We start from the raw sequence: 20,598 nt of genomic DNA, 5'->3' as shown, positions 1-20,598 counted from the left end.
ATCACAGAGCATCTCCGAGCAGACGGATGCTATACAAACATTTCACAACTGTGGTATTATTGTTGATGCAATTACTATTAATACTATTTATAAGTGTTAAATTAACATAAATATAGCACTGTAATAATGAACACAAACCGTATTTAGCATGATTGCTGATGTAATAATTAATGACCTCTATCAGTAATGCTATCTGCTCTTATAAGGAATGATTCAACAGTAGCTTGTCTTGATTTCTCAAAGGAAGGAGGGTTTGGGAAAAGGTTAGAGTGAGTCAGAGCCCAGGGAAAGCTGTGGGAGTTGGAGATGGTGCCCAGCTTCAGAGAAAATTGTCATGGGAGTCTGAAAACCGAGGATGCTAATGAATTGCGGATTTTGGGAGAAGCAGCCAGCAGTTTGGGCTTGTGGCTGTTTTCAGGCATGATGGCTCTGTATCAGCTATTTCTGAAACAGGGTTTGCAGCTTTCTGGGCTTGGGTTTCAAGGTGGCCAGAGTATGTGAACTAGAACAATATGAAGTGTATGGCTGGTGCCATAGTGCCAAAGCAAAAGCATTCATTTGGGAATCTAAGACCTGCTACTTGCCCGTGCTCTCATTTCAACGCTGTCTCTGACCTGCTGTGTGACTTTCCATAAATCTGTGCCTCCATCTGTCTTGTCTTTTTTTTTTTTTTTTTTTTTTTTTTATAGCAGTCTTTTTTGGGTCCATGTCTGTATGCAGCTCCTAGCACAATAGGGTGCTGAGCCTGATAGGACCTCTGGATCCCTTAACGATGCTGGTAATGAGATGACTGGGAGATTCTGGCTGGAGCTCAGGGCCTGACGGTGGTCGGGGGCAGGATTTGTCTGCCCTGCCTTGAAACACTGATACGTGTTCAAGTCTGAGCTTGTTACCGCAGCCCAGTGCTTACCTTAAGGCTGACTGTAGCATGAGATAATATATATATATATATATTTATCCATAAGGATTATCAAGGAGTCTAACTTTAAGTGCTTAGCTCTCTTGTGCCTGAGTCAGGGTGGCTGAAACTCTAGCTCTGAGAGAAGGGCTTATATTCCCCTTGAGGTATAAAGCTTGTACATAGAATTTAGAAACGACTAATTCTGCTGACAGACAGAAAAACGCAAGCAGGTCTCTCAAGTACCTTCTTGCCCAGGCTGTTGTGCGACAGCACGTCTTCTGGTGTGTTGAGCCCCAGGAGATGGAGAGGGCTAAACACCAGCCCTCACTGGGGGAACAGGCATCCTCTGAGTGCCCCTGCAGTGATGAGGTCCCTGAAGCTACGTGGCACCAAAGCATCTTCCCTGCAAGGTTATGCAGCCCCGGGAGAAGTGGTGGAGCTGCCGTCCCAGAAATATTTAGAAGTTGGCTGGATGAGGCCCTGAGCTAACGCTGAAGCTGTCTCAAGTTCCTCTGAGAAGGAGGTCAGACCGGAGAGCTCTGGAGGTCCCTTCTACCCCCAACCTATGCTGTGATTCTCTGACATTTGTAAAAATCCCTCTTGGTATGCACATAATCTTGAGGCATTGCTTTGGAAAAATCAGTCCGAGACTTTTCTGCTCCAATAGGCTTATTTGGGAAACCCGGGCTAGGCTATAAATGGCTTTAGAAAATATTTCCCATCTATATATGTCAAATGTAATAAAGAGAGCAGGAGGTTCCTGCCCGATAAAACAACATGAGAAAGATTCATGGTATGGGTTTTAACCTCCCCACCCCCCAAGAACTTCTTGGCTTCCCAGTGCTTTGTTAATGTGCATTGATTATGTTCTGAGGAGTTTACTGCTCCGTTAGAAAGTCATTTAGGGATTTATTGGGCTGGCCTTAAATACTGAATGTGAGTCATTGCCCTGCCCCGCTGGTGATGTGTCTGAGCCTAATGGAGTTCGGGAGGGAGAGATGGTGGTCCGGTGGTGGGAGCTGGTGGTGAAAGCCCTCACAGGGAGCTTTATTTGGAAGGTAACAAATGGGTTAAGCAGAGCTCATTAAGGCACATCGCTGCTAGTCCACGAGTACATAGGAATCGCCTAATTTCCTCTTCCACCCTGCTTAATCAGAGATAATAATAGGATAGCGATAGGAATTCAGACCCGATGATGATGAGTGCCTTAGAACAAAACCAGCTGCGTAGGCAAAGCCCAGCTCTTCGAGCTGGTGACAGGACGTGAGGGATTTTTCACTGAAGGCTTTTCACTGAAGATCAATGGGACTTGGCTGCCCGCCTCCCATCATAAAATTGAACATCTCCCCCCTCAATTCAGATGGCTATTGGTGAGACGTGTTGGCAGTTCCCCTTCAAACAGAAGGGGAATACCAGAGATTTTCTTACAATTTAGGATTTGGCTCAACCTGAATCCTGGGATGGGCCATCAGCCAGGAAAACAGGAAACCCTTTCTGGAAGGACCATTCGTAGCTTTGTTATTTTGTGGTGCATTGCTGCAGGAGGAATGCTTGGGATTTCTGGTTCATGCAGTCATAGTAATAACAATAATAATAATAATAATGGCAAGACACTGAGCTCCACACCTGCAGCGTGTTCCCTCCCAGCACACAGTCCCAGCTGTGAAGTTGGGTTTCCCATCTCACCATGGCGTGGGGTGGTTTGGGGGCCTGCTGGAGCAGATCCGACCCGGCGGGTCTGGTCTTACAGAAAAACTCAAGGAGAAAAAGGCATTTGTTGTTCTGGAGGGGTGAATTCAGAAGGGGAAAGGGGGGCTAATGGTGATAAATCATCCTTTCTGTGGGGAAAATGAGATGCAGCACAGAGGGGAGAACACAAGATGCGCTCTGGGCTGGTGCTCGGTGCGGAGCATGGGGAAGGGCTGGGGGCCAGGCTCTCAGCTGTTAGGAATTAACATCACCCCATCCACGTCAGGAAACACGCTCTTGATTGTACCAGCTCTTCGGTTTCAGCTCCTGAGGCTCCGCTTGGGTGCCGGAGGCTGGAGGCAGCTGCCTTTGGGTTTCTGGAGCTGGGGAGTCTGCAAAAAGTTCTCCCCATTGCATTGGAAGTGCTGGTCAAAACAGATGCAGCAGTCTGGGCATTGGAGGGCAAGCTTTAGGGTACACTGAATTTCACCTTTTCCCATGAAAATGTCCTTGTTGTACTGTGTATGCGTAGAAGTTGAGATTTCTGGAAAGTATCCTCCCCCCCCCCGACCCTGTAAGTACCAATTTGATTGGAAAGCATTCATTTCTTTTCTTTATGAAAGTATGAATGAAATGCTTCCCTCCGGGCTTGAAGTTAAACTGTTTTGTCTGAGTTGCCACAAGTGGAGCTTTCTGGGTAAAAATTGTCACCTGGAACATTTCTGACAGGAAAATCAGAATGGATATAGTCAAAGTATTTTGCAAATTCAAGTTGAATTGTGACAGCGAACAAAGAAACCTCTGCACAACACCTGGCGTTCTGCCTCTCAACATTTTAAAAATGAAATGAGCCTTAATTCAGGACTTTTTTTTTTTTTTTTCTTTTTGCCACTTAGCTCCTTTTCACTAAAAAGCACATGCGCACACATACGTAGGTAATATATAAATACAAATGAATCTTTTCAGTCCAAAGAGTAGATTTTGCTCTTATTGAAATGGATTTCTCCTTGGTATTTGCTCTGCAGCCACGCAGGAGCCCTGGTGTTTGCACGCCTCGAGGGAGATGCCTGTGACCCCCTCTTTGGCTTAGGGACCCCTGGGACTATTTCTCCTTCATGGTTCAGGGATGTCAGCCCCAGCTTGGTGCGGGTCCCGCAGCTTGCCCAGGCTGAATGGCAGCGTGGGCAGTGGCAGGTTGATGTCTTTCTGCACCAAAATGAGTTGTTTTGACATTTCTGAATAGAAACTGTACGGGATTCCAGTTCTGCCATTTTTTTCCCTGTGTGTTTTGAATTTTCTGTCCTTAGTTGGGACAAGCAAATGTCAAAACATCACATTTGACTTTCTATTGCCTCTTGTCTCCCAGTGACTGGCTCAATGGGAGCACTGGGCTGAGGGTTTGTTGCTGCTGGCATCACCCAGGCTTGGCCCTCACCCTGCAGCAAGGCTCGACTCACTGCTCCGGGCTCCCGACAGCTCCGAGAGCTTTTTTTTCCACAGCAGCCTGCAAATCACCTGCTCCTTACTCCTTTTTTTGACAGCAGGTGCTCTGCAGGCTGGTTGAATTGTGTTGCTTCCATCCGTGGCAGGGTAGAGGTGAAAGCCCCCAGCTCTCCACCACGGGCAGTCAACCTCTTCCATCCAAAGAAATTTTACCTCTGTCCCACTTGAAAAGGCTTGAAAAGCCCTTCAAATTCCCCAAATTCATTTATTTCCAGGCTGGCTGGAGGTGACTGTGGGCAGGGAATGACCTGACCTGGATTTCCTCTCTCCCTGGCCGGGGAGCTGTGCTCTGCTGACGCCTAATTACATCCAGGCGAGCATAATGCACGGAGCTGGGCTCAGGTCTCAGCTTCTAAATAAAGCTGTTCGCAGGGTGTGGAGGCAGAGGAACGAGCAGCCACAGAACCATTAACACTGCCATGGGAGTTAATGGGTCCTAAACAATTCCTGCCTTTTGCTGGGCCTGCGTGCAGCAGCCGCCTGTTGAACTGCGGCCTCTCCCTCCTCTGTTTAAAGCCACTTAATATTTTATGAACATGTGTAAGGCAAGGCGCTAGCCTCCATCTCCTCACCAAACCTTGATAACTTACTTGCCATGTTTTATTGTGCATTAAATGCTTTATGGGAGTGATTGTGAAACCTTTAGAGGTGCTTCCAGTGCAGCCGGCCTCGGTGTCGTCTTTAAAATGTGTCAGCCAGGAACGGGTGCTCATTGCTTCCTCTCTTTACTTTGCAGGTGGCACGTAAAATATCCCCGATGGTGGCCCCATTCAAACACTGGGATGGGCTGAGTAGGGAAGTGGTGGACTCCCCACACCTGGAGGTATTTAAGGGATGTGTGGACGTGGCACTAAGGGACGTGGTTTAGCGATGGGACACGGTAGGTGTGGATGATGGTTAGAGTTAGTGATCCTGAAGGTCTTTTCCAACCCAGATGGCTCTCTGATTCAGCTGCACCAGTGCAAATGAAAGGCAAGTTCCTGCCCTAAAGGCTTGCCTGGCTTCCATCTAGCCCTGCCTGTGGGAACACAACGACAGACAGGGATGCTGGGGAGGATGTGGTGTTGCTTGATGTAAGCTGGAATTTGCTCAGCAATGGTTTGGGACAACGTTAACGGGGATGACAGATGCACAGAGCTGTGCATCCTGACGTGTCTGAAGCTGCAATAGCCAGGGGAGCACCGTGCTGGGGTACCCGTGGTGTCTGTTTCCTCCTAAATGAATCCTAAACTGGCAGTGATGTAAGAGGGAGGGAGGCAGGGATTTCTGGTTATGATTCCTGCCTCAGTGAGGTTATTTCAGCTCTATGGAGAGTTTTGCTACTGCTTCATCTTAGAGGTGCTTATGATCCATGGGGTTGAGCTCCGAAATTACAGATGGGGAGTTTTGGGTGCTCTAGGGACCACAGGAGCTCCATCATAGTGTGGACCTGGGAAGGACAAGTGAGGAAGGACAGCAGGAGCAGTTAGGCACAAGTGGGCTGGTATTGAAGTCCCCCCCACCAGTACCTGGTCACACTGCTTTGCCTTGTCTGTGTTTGCAGGGCAGCAGGAACCCTACAGCCAGAGTAATAACTCCGTGTAATCATCTCCTGGGATTTCCTGCCAGTATCTGCTTTTGATTTGGGAAGATAGCCTGGTAGTTCGATTGTTTGTGTCTCTTTGACTTCACTTTCCAGCTGCAGAGGTGCATGGCAGGCAAGAACAGCTGGGGAAAAAGAAACTCTTGGAGAATACTAAGAGAATATGCATGGGTGGAGAATGGGGTTTTAAAATATATAAACACAGGTATTCACCCTCAAAATGTCATCCCAAGTGTTACTGTTTTTCTGTTTAATCACAGAGCTAGTATACTGGGAATGACACGTCCCCAGATTCCTGTCCCATTCCCTCCACGTGTCACCTGCAAGCTCTTGGTCGCATAAGGGAGTCACAGAAAGGCCAGAGCTTGCAAAGATGGGTCCCGGTGTCTGACTTCTGGGCTTTTCTCTTTGTGGATGCCGTACCCCAGATTTGCCAGAGAGAATTAGATGCTAAAGGGTGTGTGAGCAGAGCTAGGATCCTATGAAAAGCCAATTTGCTGAGAGGGACCCCAGCTGCTTATTGTATCTGGCAAAACCTCCCACAGCACCTCAGGGGAGACACAAGCTTGAAATCTTAATTAAAAAGCAGAAACCAGGGTTTCATGCTAGGCTGATATTGTGACTCTCTTCTCTTTATGGACAATTCTTATGCAAGCTCCTACTGTGCCTGTGGAATTGCTAATTTAAAGGAAGCTACAGATTTGTGCAGAGCAGGGCCTGTGTCAGCAGTGTTTAACGTCAGGAGAACGGAGGTGTGTGCTGATCACTTTGGCTGTTAGGAACTTTCTGCTTGTTTTCCTCCCAGTTTTTCTCTTTTCCTGATATCTGCTCCAGAAAGGGCCCAAAGGAACCTTGTCATGATTTGGGGTATGTGGAGAGAGCACCGATAAACCAGAACATCGCTATTCAGCACTGAAACTCTGTTTATGGCCAAATAACGATAAGGTCCCTATCAGCAAAGGTATCAAATATAGGCTTGCCAGTGCAGAAGTCTCCTTTGGCAATCTGCAGGTGAAGTTGTTTTTGCAGGGCAGAGTTGTTTGGACAAGTACACAAGCATCTCTTATTGAGGAGGCTGAGCACAGGGTTTGAGCGACCTGTGATTTATTTTTTGATTTGATACAAGCCTGATGGAGATTTTGGGAAGCCAGGCTGACATTGTCAGATCTGGGCCAGTCTATATCCAGCCTGATATGACAGCGCTGTCCCATCTCCAGATGAAAATGGACTGAGCATACCGGCCTCAACAATGAGACATCTCTCTTTTCATGTCCAATTAGGGATGTGCAAGCTTTTCTTTTGATGCATGACTTTGAAAAATGTAACTTCATTGCTTTAGTTTCTCCATCTCTGGAAGAAAATAAAATCTTCTGTCCCATTAAATCAGTGGGTGGAAAGAGTCTGAGAATGAATTTGGTAGTGATGGGAAAGATTATCAAGCCTGAAAGTGACGTTCATTGGGATGGTCCTGAAAGACCCCACACTTGCCAGAACTAATGAGTTTTTAGGGACAGGTGGCACCTTAGGCACACAGATGGCCCTTGGGACCCCAGTAGCATGAATCCCTTGGGCACCCTGAGCCTTTGGCCAGGCATGACTTGCACTTCCTTGCAGAGATTCAAAGATTTGATTTCAGAGTGATGCCAACAGAGATGAAATTCAAGATAACTTTCTCCCTCCCCTTATGGCGGAAGGACTTGCAGACGATCCCTAATTCAATTGTGAAACTCACTCCAGGGCACTTTACGGAGACCAAAAGCAGAAATGGGTTCAAAAAGTCATTAGTGAAATATGTGCAGAAAGGGGCCATCAAGGGCTCTTAAACACAGGTTACAGATGCATCAGGCTCAGGAAGGCCCCGAGCTGCAGATGGCCAGGATCAGGAAGGGTTTATGGCCACACGCCTGTCCTGTTCCTGTGCTGGCCATACAGCAGGCTGGCCTAGATGGACTTCTGATCTGATCCAGGAAGTTCTGCTCGTGCCCTTATCGCAAATGGCCTCTGCTGTGTGATTAGAGATTGATCTAACGGAGCTGGAAGGAAATTCAGGCTGGATCCGACTTTGACGCTGGTTCCTCACAGGAAGGCAAGCCATGGCTCTGGGTTTAGGCAGTTTGGGTCTTTTCCCTTGTCCCAGTGATGCTCAAACTTCTTCCCTGTGATCCGGTAAGTTTGCAGAAACTACAGATCACGGCAAGGAAAAGAAACCCTCTCCTCCCACAGCAGGGGGGTACGTGGCCATGGTGCGGTGTGGCTTTTCTCTGGGACGGTGGGTCTCAGGGGAGTACTTGAGCATCCTTCAGGCTGCAAAGAGCGAGAAGACAGCGCGGGCAGGCGCGAGGTGCTCATGCTCAGTAATGCCGTTTCCAGACAGAACAGGCCAGCGGTGAAGTAGGTTGATGGATTAGTCTATCATCTCAGTGAAGCGAGGTTTGCGTCTGCCTAAGGGCATGGCTGTAAATGAGCCCCTAATGGATTCTTCTCCTAAAACTTCTCTGTAATACAGAAATAGCTGCATCCCTTAGAAGTGGAGAAGGGGGGTAGAGAGAGGCTTGGTGTCACACCGGCAGAGAAGGGTGGCAGAGTCCTGAAGTGGTTAGGATGGCGAGGAAACCTGGGCTGCTGCTGCAGCCCGGGTGATGCTGAGACTGGGTGGAGATTGTTAACTGGGAGAGTTAACAGCCCCCCTTGCTCCCAAACTTTTCCTCTGCTTGCTAGTGTTTCTGCTGCTACACTTTAAACCATCACAATTACTAGTCCTTCCCAAATCCTACCACTAAGAAACGTTAAGCATGGGATGAGGAGCACAGATCCCCCTCCCTCCTTCTCTAACCCCACAATTCTCCCTGCCATCCACATCCCTGCATGTGGGACCCCCGTTTTGGCTCAGACCTGGGACGGGAACAGCCGGTGGCCTCGGCGGGTGGGCTGCTCTCCTTGGGCTCCTCGTCTGCAGCCACCTCCGCGTCACCTCCCTGCTGCAGCAGCCCTCGCTGTCCCGCTGGGTTAGCAGAAGGAGACGCAGTGCTGCTATTTCCGTGCACGCTCAGCATTGCTGAGGACTCGGAGATGCTAATAGTGCCACGTCGCTCCGTGGTGTCTGCAAACAAACAAATAAACAGCACCTGCTCCGTGATGGCTTCGGCTCCTAACAGGTTTTGTCGGCTTTTGCAGCTCCGGGATAGAAGGAGGTGATCCTGACTGTGTGGGGGGACATGGAATTGGGGATCCCACTGGGCACAGAGGAATGCTGTGGGTCTGTAGCTGCAGGAGCAGGTACAGGTGCTGGATGTGGCCATGGGGGCAGGTCTCTGTGCTGGGGGCAGGCTCACGGTGTCTTGTGACTCTCACCCAGCAGGTCTCCTACCTCCCAGGCAGGGATCAAGTGTGAGCCCTCCAAAATCTGTCCCGGCTGAAATGAGAGCAGGGAAACTGAAACGTAGATGGAGGCAGCTCCGGTGTGTGGCCCTGAAAAGCCCCAAGACAGGGGTGGTGTGGGGAGAAAGGCTTTGCTGCTGCCACCTCCACCTAGCAGGGGGCTGGAAGCAGTGGACATGCAGGGAGCACAGAGCCATCGCAGCAATGCCCTCTCGTGGGGACTCCTTCGGCTGCTGAGATCAATCCCCTCCTTCAAGAAGCTGGTGTTATAGGATTTTTATTTTTTATTTTTTTTTCTTTTTTCCAACATGCCTATGCCTATCAGTCAGGGTTGTGATTTTCCTTTTTTCGCCACAGTCTTAGGACTACCAATGGCAGCAGTCTTCTCCCAGTCCCCAAACATATTGGAGCCTCCAGCCCTGGTGGGACTTGTATGTTGATCCTCAAGTCCCCCACCTCCTGCCCCAAATACAGCTCTGTGCTTTCCCCATGGAGATGAGCAGCGAAGGGCTGCAGGAATTGCCCTTTGGTTGCTCAGCCAGTGGCAGGATCAGTCCCAGCACTCATTACAGCCGTGCTGCTCTCTCTTGAGCCAAATAAGTAATTCAAGGAAAAAATACTTCTAATTGTTTGTAAGCCACAGTGATGATCCTGGGTCTTGTACAAAGTCTGGCAGACTCTTACCTTGCAAGGAATCTTTTTCATCTGCCAAATGATTTCCTTCCCATTTTCTTCCATCATTTTTATGGACTTGCAGCCGTGTGCAGGTCTCGTTGTGTCTCAATGGGAGGTGGGAAATCCAGCTCGCTCTTCGCAGTAAGCGCCTGATTCATCACCGTTAATTCCTTTTGCCATTTGCCATAATAACAATAATCAAAATGAATTAATTTGGTGTTAGTGGAGAAAGAACATTGAAACTGCATAGGGATGGTGCTGCAATCAAATAAGATATGTGTCTGTTTAAAGTAGGATCTCTCTCTCTTTACTACCTACACACCTACCAATGACTACATTTTATTCTCAAGGACAGGCTATCATATTAATACAACTTACAGTTATTCTAAAATGTTTTCCATCTTTCACTGCTTGTTCTAAATATTTTAGTAAACATAAAATGGATTTTTTCCTTTTGTCCTCCCTTAGAATGAGGCAGATGATAAAAACTGTAGTTTCCCCACAACAAACGTACCTTTTTATAGCTTATTGGGAATCAAGCAAAATATATCAATTAGATGATCGTGTGGAGCTGCTCCTTCTTTATGGGGTAATAACTCTAGGCAGATAGAAACAAACACCCTGGGTATATGGCTATAACGTTTATTAGCCAAAGATGTATTTATATGAGGCTAATAGGAAACACCATCAATTTAATATTAACAGTAGATAAAGGTCAGGTCTAATAAATGATATATCCATTTAAAATGGGTGCCAGATTTAGGGACCTGTCTGAAATAAATTCTGAGGTGCTCAGTCAGCGGCTTTACAGTGCAGCAAGGACTTGATGGCCTGGGCATGCGGCTGCCTTGGGCCATTCAAGCTCAGATTTTATTTTATTTTATTTTATTTTATTTTTTGTGATGCTCTGGGGCATTTTTGAATCAGTCAGCTGCTGACACCGTCCGTCTCCCCTCTGCCCTTCAGGATGCTTTTTTTCCTGACTCAGGAGGACGGTGATTTCCTGGCGATGCCAACTGCCCAGCAGAGGTGGCTGAAGTAGTCCCTTGAGGTGAGCGATTTTTTCATCCTTGTGTTTGCAGGGAGGACACACTGGATGGGAAAAAGTGCTCCAGCTGTAGGAAGACCTCAGAGAAATGCAGCACACGTGAGGAACAGCTGAGCCAGCACCTCCTGCCTCCCTTCAGGGCTGAGAAACCTCCTCCATGGTAGGCGATAGACTTGTCTGTGCTTCTGATTTGCACCAACACTGTGCAGGAACCCCATAATGCTGTTTGGATTGGGTCCCCATGATCTGCCCTGGAGTGTCTCTCCTTCTGGGAAGGCTCCACAGCTCCAGACAGAGAAGCAGGAGGCAGAAAACAGGCCCGCGGCGCTGTGCTTAGCCCCGAGCCATTCGAGGCTCTTGTCTCTATTTTCTTCCCATCATTCGGAGGAGAACTTCATGGGGGAAATATGAAAGAAACAAATTAGAATTGCCTCGCTGGTGTGACAGCGAGGAGAGCTCTGAGTTTGAGAAGCTGAATGGAATGATAAATCCCATCACTTAAACCGCGTAATGAATTTTCCTGGAGATTTGTCTCAGTGTAAAGAGAGAGGGGGGGAAAAAAGGTATGAAATTCTCCTCCGATTTTGCAGCAGGGTTGCAGGCTGCTCTGACTGAAATGTGTAAATCTGAAGAGTTTGTGCTTGCAGTGCATCCAAATAAGTTCCCCATCCTTAATAGTCCTGGGTGCAATTTTCAATGAAATGTCAAATCATCTCTGCCTCCAGTGGCATTTGGTCTAATAACGTTATTTTGCCCAAGCAGCCTAGGAGAACTAACGTGTTCCAGGAGCGATTCTGCTGCTAAATATAGAAAAGAGGTTTTTTTTGCATTACAATAAAACATTTTTATGCTGCGAGGACTTCAGTGGGGCATTGGAAAAGCCTTTGCCGTTGATTTGTTGGGTGACCTTGGAGAAATCACTGTCCTTATGTCTCTTTCCCTCTCTGATCTTCTCCTGTACTCAGGTTTCAAAGTCTTTAGGGCAGGGACCAGCTTTTGCTGTGTCCTTCACAACTCCCAGCACCTAGTGTGCCAGGCTTATCCAGGAACATTGCAGACCGACTGGTATATTAGGAAATATTTCATTTTTTATGATGTGTAGCATAGCTATGTAGGGGCCATGAATTAGATCCCAGCTGCTGCTGCAGTGCTGGATTTTCCAAAAGAGTCCAAAGGAGCGAGGTGCACATGTTAGAACAGCTTCCCACCTCAGGGAGGAAGGACATGATGACACAGAGGCTCTTCAGATCCTTTGTTTGGGGAAAATGCAATAAAACAGGCAAGAAAGAGCAGAGTCTGAGCTTTTCTCAGGCCTCAGTGGCCCATAGATGAAGACTTCTGCAGCCTCTGCTCCCAGTGCACTCTGAATAAACATGTTTAATACACTGTAATCCAAAATATTCCTCCTTTTTTTCTGCAATATATATTCTAAGACATGAGCAAACATGTATATGTATCTAATGGTGATTGCAAACAAGAAAGCGTGGTTCCTGTCTGTGAAGCCTGTACCTGGAGGAGGAGGCTGGGAAGTGAACCCGAGATCTCAAACTTTGGCAGGGCAAAAACCTCAGTCTACAGAATTCAAACTCAGAAAAGCAAAGCCTGTATACTCTGGGCTGTCTTTACTTCCAGCAGCTCCCATTTTCCTTTCGACTTCTAAATAGTGAGCTACACCATATTTTCTTTATAAAAAAAATCCTTTTAATCCTTTTAATTTTGTTTTGTTTTGAGAAACCAAAGTAAAAGCCCTGCCTCTTGTGGGACGGAAATTTAGGGCATGAGCAAGCCTACAAATATGTGCTAGCAAAAATCCGTAAAATAAATGATATTCCCTCAGGTAAAAGACGAATGCTCCTCTGTGTTCAGACTATGTTTTTCTTGCTTTACTGCTGTTTTTATCCAGAACAGTGGGTTGGCTGTCCTGGCCATGCAAAACCAGAAGATTTTAAAGGAATCCTGAGGATTCTCTTCAGAAAGAACATTTGAATCTTAAAAAAAAAAAAAAAAAAAAAAAAAAAAGGACTGATTCATTCAAACTTTTGCACTACTGATAGGACAGCTTGTGGCCATGTCTCACCAAAGGGATTCTGAACAATTTTCTGAGCTTCAGGGCAAATACCGCTTTTAGTTCCCGGATTCGAGGATCACCCCAGTGGGACACCCCCAGAGGCAAAGGCACACACTCCTGTCCCCTCTCCTGGTTACGGGGACACCACTTGTCCCTGCAGACCCACCTGAGCAGCTCCCACCAGCGGTCATCTCCCTCCCTGTCCGTTTGCAGCAAATATTCCAAGCCCATTCATCTAGCCCAACGGCAGACAATTAGGGATTTGTGGCACGAGGGACATTAGTCACATTGATTTGGCTTCGCAGCTCCAGCCGAGCTACCTTTAGCTTCACGCAGTACATTAATGGGAGCAATAGGCATGACAACTCTTACACACAAAGGCACCGGGCCACTTACAGCTGGTAAATGAACCTTGGAACTTACATAAAGCAGAAGGTAATGAAGAGTAATAGAAGTTTTAAGCAATTCATTTTTCTCTCTCATTCTCCTTCCCACCTTCTCTTTTTTCCCTTTTCCTTCACCCCTTCCCTTCAAGGGCTAGGACAAGCTGTCGGGTCTTGCAATAAGGGTGTCCTAAGGGGAGGGACAATGCCCTCATTGTCATTGCTGCTACTGCAGACAGGGCTTGGGGGATCAGCGTCACGGAGAGGGGAAGGAACGGAGCAGACACCCTGCTGCTCCCAGCACTGCTGAATTAAAATTTGCAGCCTACAAATGCTGCAAAATATTGCAAAAAGAACAAAATTGATTGTCTTATCTTTATTTCTCTCTCTCTCTCTCTCTTTTTTTTTTTTTTTATTTTTATTTTTATTTTCCCTGGCAGGGCAATGTCGAAGAGAGCTGGCTGGATATTCCTGCAACTAACAGGGTCCTGACACCATCTCTACCTCCTAGCCTCAGATCTTGGCTTGAGGACCGTAGGGACTTCTCATGGGATAGGCCAGGTGTGTATGTGTGCATGCATACGTGTATCTGTCCGTCTATGTGCTCCGCCACGGTTCTGTTGCTTGGTTTGGGATGGTGAATGTGGCCATGGGGTTTTGAGGATGAAGCTTAGCGCTTCGTGGAGATTTTGGCTGAGGTTGTCCCAAGCTTAGCAGAGCTGCAATTCTGGGGACTGAACATCCCTGGGGAGACAGTTGCTTCAATTTTGAAAGGATGGTTTCCTATGGTGGACGTACCTAGCTAGAGGGATAGAGCAGAAGGTCCTGGTGCAAGGTTTTGGGTGGTCAAGGTCTCTAAAGGGCAGATGGCTTTTGCAAACTGGGTGCCAGTAATGGCTTACAAATGTCTAATGTGAAAGGCAATGATTCTGCTCACCAGCTTCAATGAGATTTAATGCTGCCTAATGTAACAATTTTTGCCTTAGCTTTGCCTGATGCACTGATGAGCTGAGAGTGGTGGTATACACCCCCCCACCCCCAAAATAAAAGCCTTTCCCAGAGGGAAGGAAAAGCCGTGTCTGCAGTGAAATGTCTCAGCTGAGTGGAAATGGGAAGGCTGAAAGCCAAAGAAATAATTTAGCAAATTACCAAAAAAAAAAAAAAAAAAAAAAAAAAAAATAAAAGCTGGTTTAATTCATTCCTATTTCCTGAACTACTCATGGCCCTGGAAACCTCCTGACATGGTGAAAAACAAGCGTTTTGAAAACATTTCATCGCACAGATAAAGTGGAAGTCTTGATTTTTTACTCTTGATTTAGAGACAGAGACAATGTAGGGAGTAAGAAAATTCCAGCAGACCTTTCCGTGCTGCAGGGGTGCACATACTCTCGCTTGAATGCTGTGGCACCGCTCACGGTTGGCAAAAGCACGCTGGTGTTGGCAGCCCACCAGCTGGCAGCTCTGCGGGGTGCAGCCTGATGGGTTAAACCCTATGTTGGAGCACTAAAACCTGGGCCTGTTCTCAAGCAGCCGCTGCGTGACCCTCAGCAGAGCGTGCCTTCCCATTTCCTTCTGGAAAATGGAAACCGCTGCTTTTACGTGGCTCGAGCTGTGGAGCACAAGGGTGGTTTGCTGTGAATGCAGCTGAAATTTGCTCTCCTACCCATGGCATGAAGTAGTGCAGTGCAAATTACACTTTCCTTTATTTGGGCTTTAGATTATGGAACTAAAATTAAATTTAAACTCTTTGCAGAAAGGTAATTTTTCCTAATCACTCACACTGCTGCACAGATCTCTACAACTTGATTACATTCTAATTAGATTAATTGGATGGAGAATAATTTCTTTCTCCAAGAAGATCAACTACAAAAGACAAGCAATTCTATAGACTCTGTAGGGGAAAAAAAATACAACAAAAAACCCCAACCCTCATTCAAATCTTTAAAACCAAAGCACAAAATATGCAGTAATTAAATTGTTAAAGAATTTATGAGCATATCAGGATGAGCTAGGGTGTGTTTTTTCTCCCCTTTCCCCTCTTGCATCATTTTCCCTCATGCTCTCCCTCTTTTTCTCCTGACCATAAAATGAGATGTGGAATTCCAATTCCTTCATTGATTTTTGAGATAAAAATTTAAGAAACTCAAGTAACAAAAGGTTGCACTCTCACGTTCTGCATGCAAAATGGATTGCCTTTGTTACAGGGGCAGAAAATATTGAACTGTATAATGCTGTGAGGTCTTTGCCCTGAATACTAATAGTCATTACTTACCAGAAATGAACGCAAGCCAGAGGTTCAGCATCTCCCAGTTGGCTTTGGCATCTCAACTGAGACAGTGAGTGAGGAACCTGGGGCTCCAAAAGGGGGTTGAGGGCTTAGTTTCTCTGCCTGGCCCAATATCACTACATGTTGGTTGGGTAACACATGTGGCCCTTTCCGAACAGTGCAACCAGGAGGTCACTTTCCTGATGTTCTCACTGTTTTTTTTTTTTTCTTTGCTCTTTCCTCAGGCAGCACTTGCCTTTGCTGGGCATGAGCTCAGGCTGAGGTGGGACAATTCCCAGGGTGTGTAGAGATAGGACAAGTGGTAGCAATTTTAAACTAGTGGAGAGTAGAATTAGCTTAGATATTACGAAGAAATATTTAACTACGGGGGTGGTGAGGCAGTGGAGGAGGTTGCCCAGAGAAGCTGTGGGTGCCCCATCCCTGGAAGTGCCCAAGGCCAGGCTGGGTGGGGCTTTGGACAACCTGGGCTGGTGGGAGGTGTCCCTGCCCATGGCAGGGGGTAGGAACCAGTGGTCTTCAGAGGCGTCTTCCAACCCAAACCACTCTATTCTGTGAAATCTGTAGCTATGTGTTCATCCTCCCACAGAAGGCATGGTCACTGAACAACGCACATTTGGCATGGATGGGAGATGCTGGGCTGCAAACACAGCCGTCAGCAGCCAGGGACCTTTGGGGCTGCAGGCAAACCCATCCCTGAAGCTCCTGGTGCCTCTCAGCACCAGGCTGAGCAGCGTCAGGGCCCGTTAACTTCTGGGAAGGATGCAGCGGCACCTCAATTGCTCTCCCTTGACTCTTAAAAATCCATCTGTGATTAGCATAAAAAGGAAACTTCGCTGCTTGACCTTCAATATGCCTGAGCAGGTCAATTATAAGGGAGCCAACGGGACCAGATACGTTCCAGTGACTCTCAGGTCAACGCTGCTCTTTCCCAACTGGCCTACAGGATTGCTGAGAAAATGTGCCTTCCCGCTATTCAGGGAAGGAGCAAATTGCACCTATCTGCAGCTGCATTTAAGCTCATCGCTGCTAAATGATACAGCATGGAGCCCTCTTCCTTTTAGCTTGCAGCCATTTGTTTCGCCGCGAGACAGGCAGCAGATTTATGCCTCGCTAGTTCGGCGGCTCCGCAAGGTGTTGGGCTGCTTTGTGCTGAATGCTAAGTGAGCTCCGGAGCTTGAAATATGAAAAGTATTTGGATAAGGCAGATAGGCCACCTTGAAGACATAATCCACAGGAATAATGACAGGGCCCAGCAAAGCCAAAGCAAGTACTTAAATTAATAGCAAGAGATCTATTAAAGGGATTAGCCACATGTTGTAACACTTACAATGCTTTATCTCACGGTGGTTATGGCAGGAACTATATATTTCCCCAAAACAAATAGCTAGGGGATGATTTATAGATGAGAGAAGGTGGAAAGAAACTTTACAGCCTTGAATTTCCAAACCTGGAGGTCTGATGAGGCACAGTGCTGTGCCCTCTGGGGACATCTCCGTTAGCGCCTTGGGACTGAGATGTGCCCTCCAAGGGCTCCTCCCTGCTGTCCCCATCACCCTTTGGGTGACATCCCAGAGCCATCCCAGAGCAGAACTGGCTTATGTCCCATGTGCCTGGCCAGGAGCATCCCAACATAACACCACATTCAGAACATGGTGCAGGGCTGGGGCTGCTCCAAAGCACCCCCACACCCATATATTACCATTAACATCACCAGAGCCCAGGACACAAATATTGCCTTTATTTTTAAATAGGAGCTGTGCTTTTAGGAACCTTCCCTTCCTCGGGAGAAATCTCTTGGGGGGAAGCTTGCTGCCCTCTGCGACTGCCGCACGTCCGTGCTGGGCAGGGCTGCGGCTCCACGGCTCATCTGCTCGGGCAGTCGAACACCATGAGTCATTTCTGAAAAGGTAAGGCCTTGACATTTTGTCAGCACTAAATGGACAGCTGGAGTGTATATATGCGCATATATCTCTATATCTACAAATATTAAAATGGCAGATTTGAGCTGTCAAAGGTCTGAGTACTGGACTTTACAGCCTCACCTTTTTTTGACGGAGCTCTGTGTGTGCCATTTGTAAGATGAAAAAAAAAAAAATAAAGCAGAAGATGGAAAACCTATTGTCAGAGCCACACAGAAGGGATGGAGCTTGCTCCTGGATCCCCAGGTCTGCAATATTTAACGTGATTCCTCTTCAAACCTGTCTCAGGGTGATAACAGCAAAGCTCCCCAGGACTGCTGTGGGAGGAAAAGCCATCCTCTAATCCTTAATGTCTCATTGGCACGTAGCAAATTCTGGGATGTTCACAGACTCTTGAACGTCCCGGTTCATGATGCAGCCTGAGCAGCTCTTTTATGTTTCCTGCCTCTTGTTAGCTAGTTTTAAGAGAATGTAAAGAAAGGGAAAATCAGATTTAGTCATTTCTTTTACAATATGCCCCTAAAAGGGGCCTCATAAAATATGAATTCCACTGAATGTGCTTGTTTCTAAATTCAGAACATGTGTCCGAGTGAATTTGTAGCTCAGGAGATGAAGGACAAACTGCCTGGGACAGGAGACCTGCAGCGAGGCAGCCACCCTCTCCTTTAGCCCCCAGCCCCAGCCTGCTGGGGCATTTTTTTGCCAGCAGCTTCCAAAATACATCACTTTTTGCCTCGTCCAGCCAGGCAGTCCCACCAAATCCCACTTAGGCTGGCATACCTATGATAGATGGGCACGGGGGAACGTGCTGATGCTCCAGCCCTGGTTCTTCCTCAGGGTCCAGCCTCGACAATTTTCCAGCCTGGACAATTTTCCTCCCCTGCCGAAACATTTTGAGCTCATCGGAGCTCCTTCACCAGCCACACCGGGGTAGGGAGAGGAGCTCTCAGACACCGCCTGCAACGTGAGAGCCAAAATTGCTTTTGATCTGTGCAAATAATTCCCCCGGCAATTTTGGGGAAGTTTTGTTTCCATTTCTGCCGTGTTAACTTTATGTTTGTAATAATTAATTTCACGATAATCAGCTCAACATTGTGCAACACAGAATCGTTTTAAACCAGAATGTCTTCTGTTTTTCAGATATCAAGGCTGAAGCATGAACAAAGATGAAAATGTCCCAGGGGCAGGCAGAAGAGAGGTGCTAGGATACAGCCTCCTCTGCTAGATTTCACTTTTACCAAGTAGATGTTTTCTAAAGTCCCAGCTTCTTCCTTGTTTCTGAGGACTTTCTTGGCTTCCAAGTCAATATTTTCCTCCTCTTCCTCCTCTAATTTTCTTATATATATATTTTTAAGGTGTAATATAGTCTCGCTGGAATCCTTTCAGCAATTGCCACTTGTTTCTCTTCAGGAGGGGAACGGTGTGCAGGGAGGGGAGGGCTCTGCAGGGCAGTAGGGAGCTCTTGCAGCATTTAACAAGTGAACCAATGACACCCCCCCAAAAAAATGTTTTTTTTTTTTTGCTTAGGGGAGGTCTGATCTTTTGGGGTGGGATCCCTCCTGTACCCCAGCTGCAGGCACGCTGCTGCTGGCTCACTGGTGATGATTAACCAGGAGTTTAACTGGGGAGAGTGCCTGATTATTTGCTTGCTTTCAGGCTCTGCTTCTCTCAGTTAAAACTATGGGAAAAAAAACAAGGAGCAATGCAAGTAATTTTATGGGTAATGAAAAGGGTCAAACACATTTGCACTCTGATGAGAGAAGCTGTAGTAAATCCTTAACTGCGAGCTGGGTGGATGAGAGTTTCTGAGCACAGACAGGCAGAGAAAAAATTAGGAGGCGAGATGGGCTGCTAGGTCAGTCTAGGAGGATAGATAGATGGATAGATTAAATAAAGATCTACTTAGCCATCCATCTATCTATCCTCAGTCTTCATCTAGGAGGAGAGCTCGCTTCCTATGATGGGAAATGTATCAGGGTTTAAGAAGGGAGATAGATAGGTGGAGAAACAGATGGATGGCTGGATAGCTTCCTACCGATCCATCTCCATCCACCCTTACACCTAAATCTTTATCTAATCTACTCAATACAAGCAGATAAATAGCTGGAATCCTAAGTACAGAGACAGAGAGAGATGGGATTTAGGATAGTGTGGAGAGGGAGGGAGATGTTCTCTTTACACCCCAAAAGATGCAGATGGAGGATGAAAAGCAGAGAGGACACCGTGGTTTTGGAGCAGCCAGCTCTGAGGTCAGCTTGCTCCTGCAAGGCCATGGCTCTGCCCTTGTGTGCTCTGGCCCTGATGCAGAGGAAGAAAAACAAAAAGTAAAAATAAAAATACCATTTTTTTTTTTTTTTTCCTTGTGAGTTGCTAAAATCCCCTTTCCTCAGGCCTGAGTGGAAGATAATTCAACAGAAAGTTATTGAGAAAGTCACCGTGTTGGCATTTTCTCTACAAATAACTCGCTGTTTCAGAGCGTCTGAAATTGCAACGTGAATCACGGGGGACAGCTGGAGCCTGGGCATCCCATCCTGCAGCCTGCACACACACAAGGCCCTGTTCTGTCCCCAAGCCGTCTGTGACCACCCCAAGGTGACATCTCCAGGAGCAGCAGTGTCCCCCAGGTGGGACAGGAACTGCTACAGGAGCATCAGGACCCCAAAGGTAAGTCCTTATCTGCTTGGCATCTATGAAAGAGCAGCTCGCTGACCGGTTTGGAAGGAAGAAAACCTTGGTTCCTCTGGGAAGCAGTGATCCAGGATCTCAGTAGGCTCCCAATTTTTAGGGAGAGGGATACAGCCATGGAGATGCTCAGGAGCTGAGTGCAGTGCACTCAAGGACATCCCTCCAGCTCTTGGTCCTCTCCTCTCCCAGATCCCTTCCCAAAGTGATGCAATGGACCAAAATGATGGCCATTCCCCATTGCACCGGCGCCTGGGGAGTCCCAGAGCATCACCCCGAGCCTTTCATTCCGGTAAGCATTATTGTTCCCCGTCCATCAATACCGAGCACTGCAGTGGAGCTGTTATTTTAACACAGATTTGCATCCCTGCCTCATGTGCCAAAATCGATAAAAGAATCGTGAGTGATATTTCAATAATAAAGATCGTGATAATAAATACGGCCATGTGCTGGATGCTACGCTCAAATGCAAGGGGACCATCA

The sequence above is a fragment of the Oxyura jamaicensis genome, chromosome 23 (assembly GCF_011077185.1).
Source record: "Oxyura jamaicensis isolate SHBP4307 breed ruddy duck chromosome 23, BPBGC_Ojam_1.0, whole genome shotgun sequence".
Taxonomy (NCBI): domain Eukaryota; kingdom Metazoa; phylum Chordata; class Aves; order Anseriformes; family Anatidae; genus Oxyura; species Oxyura jamaicensis.
Note: the sequence above shows the minus strand (reverse complement) of the source record.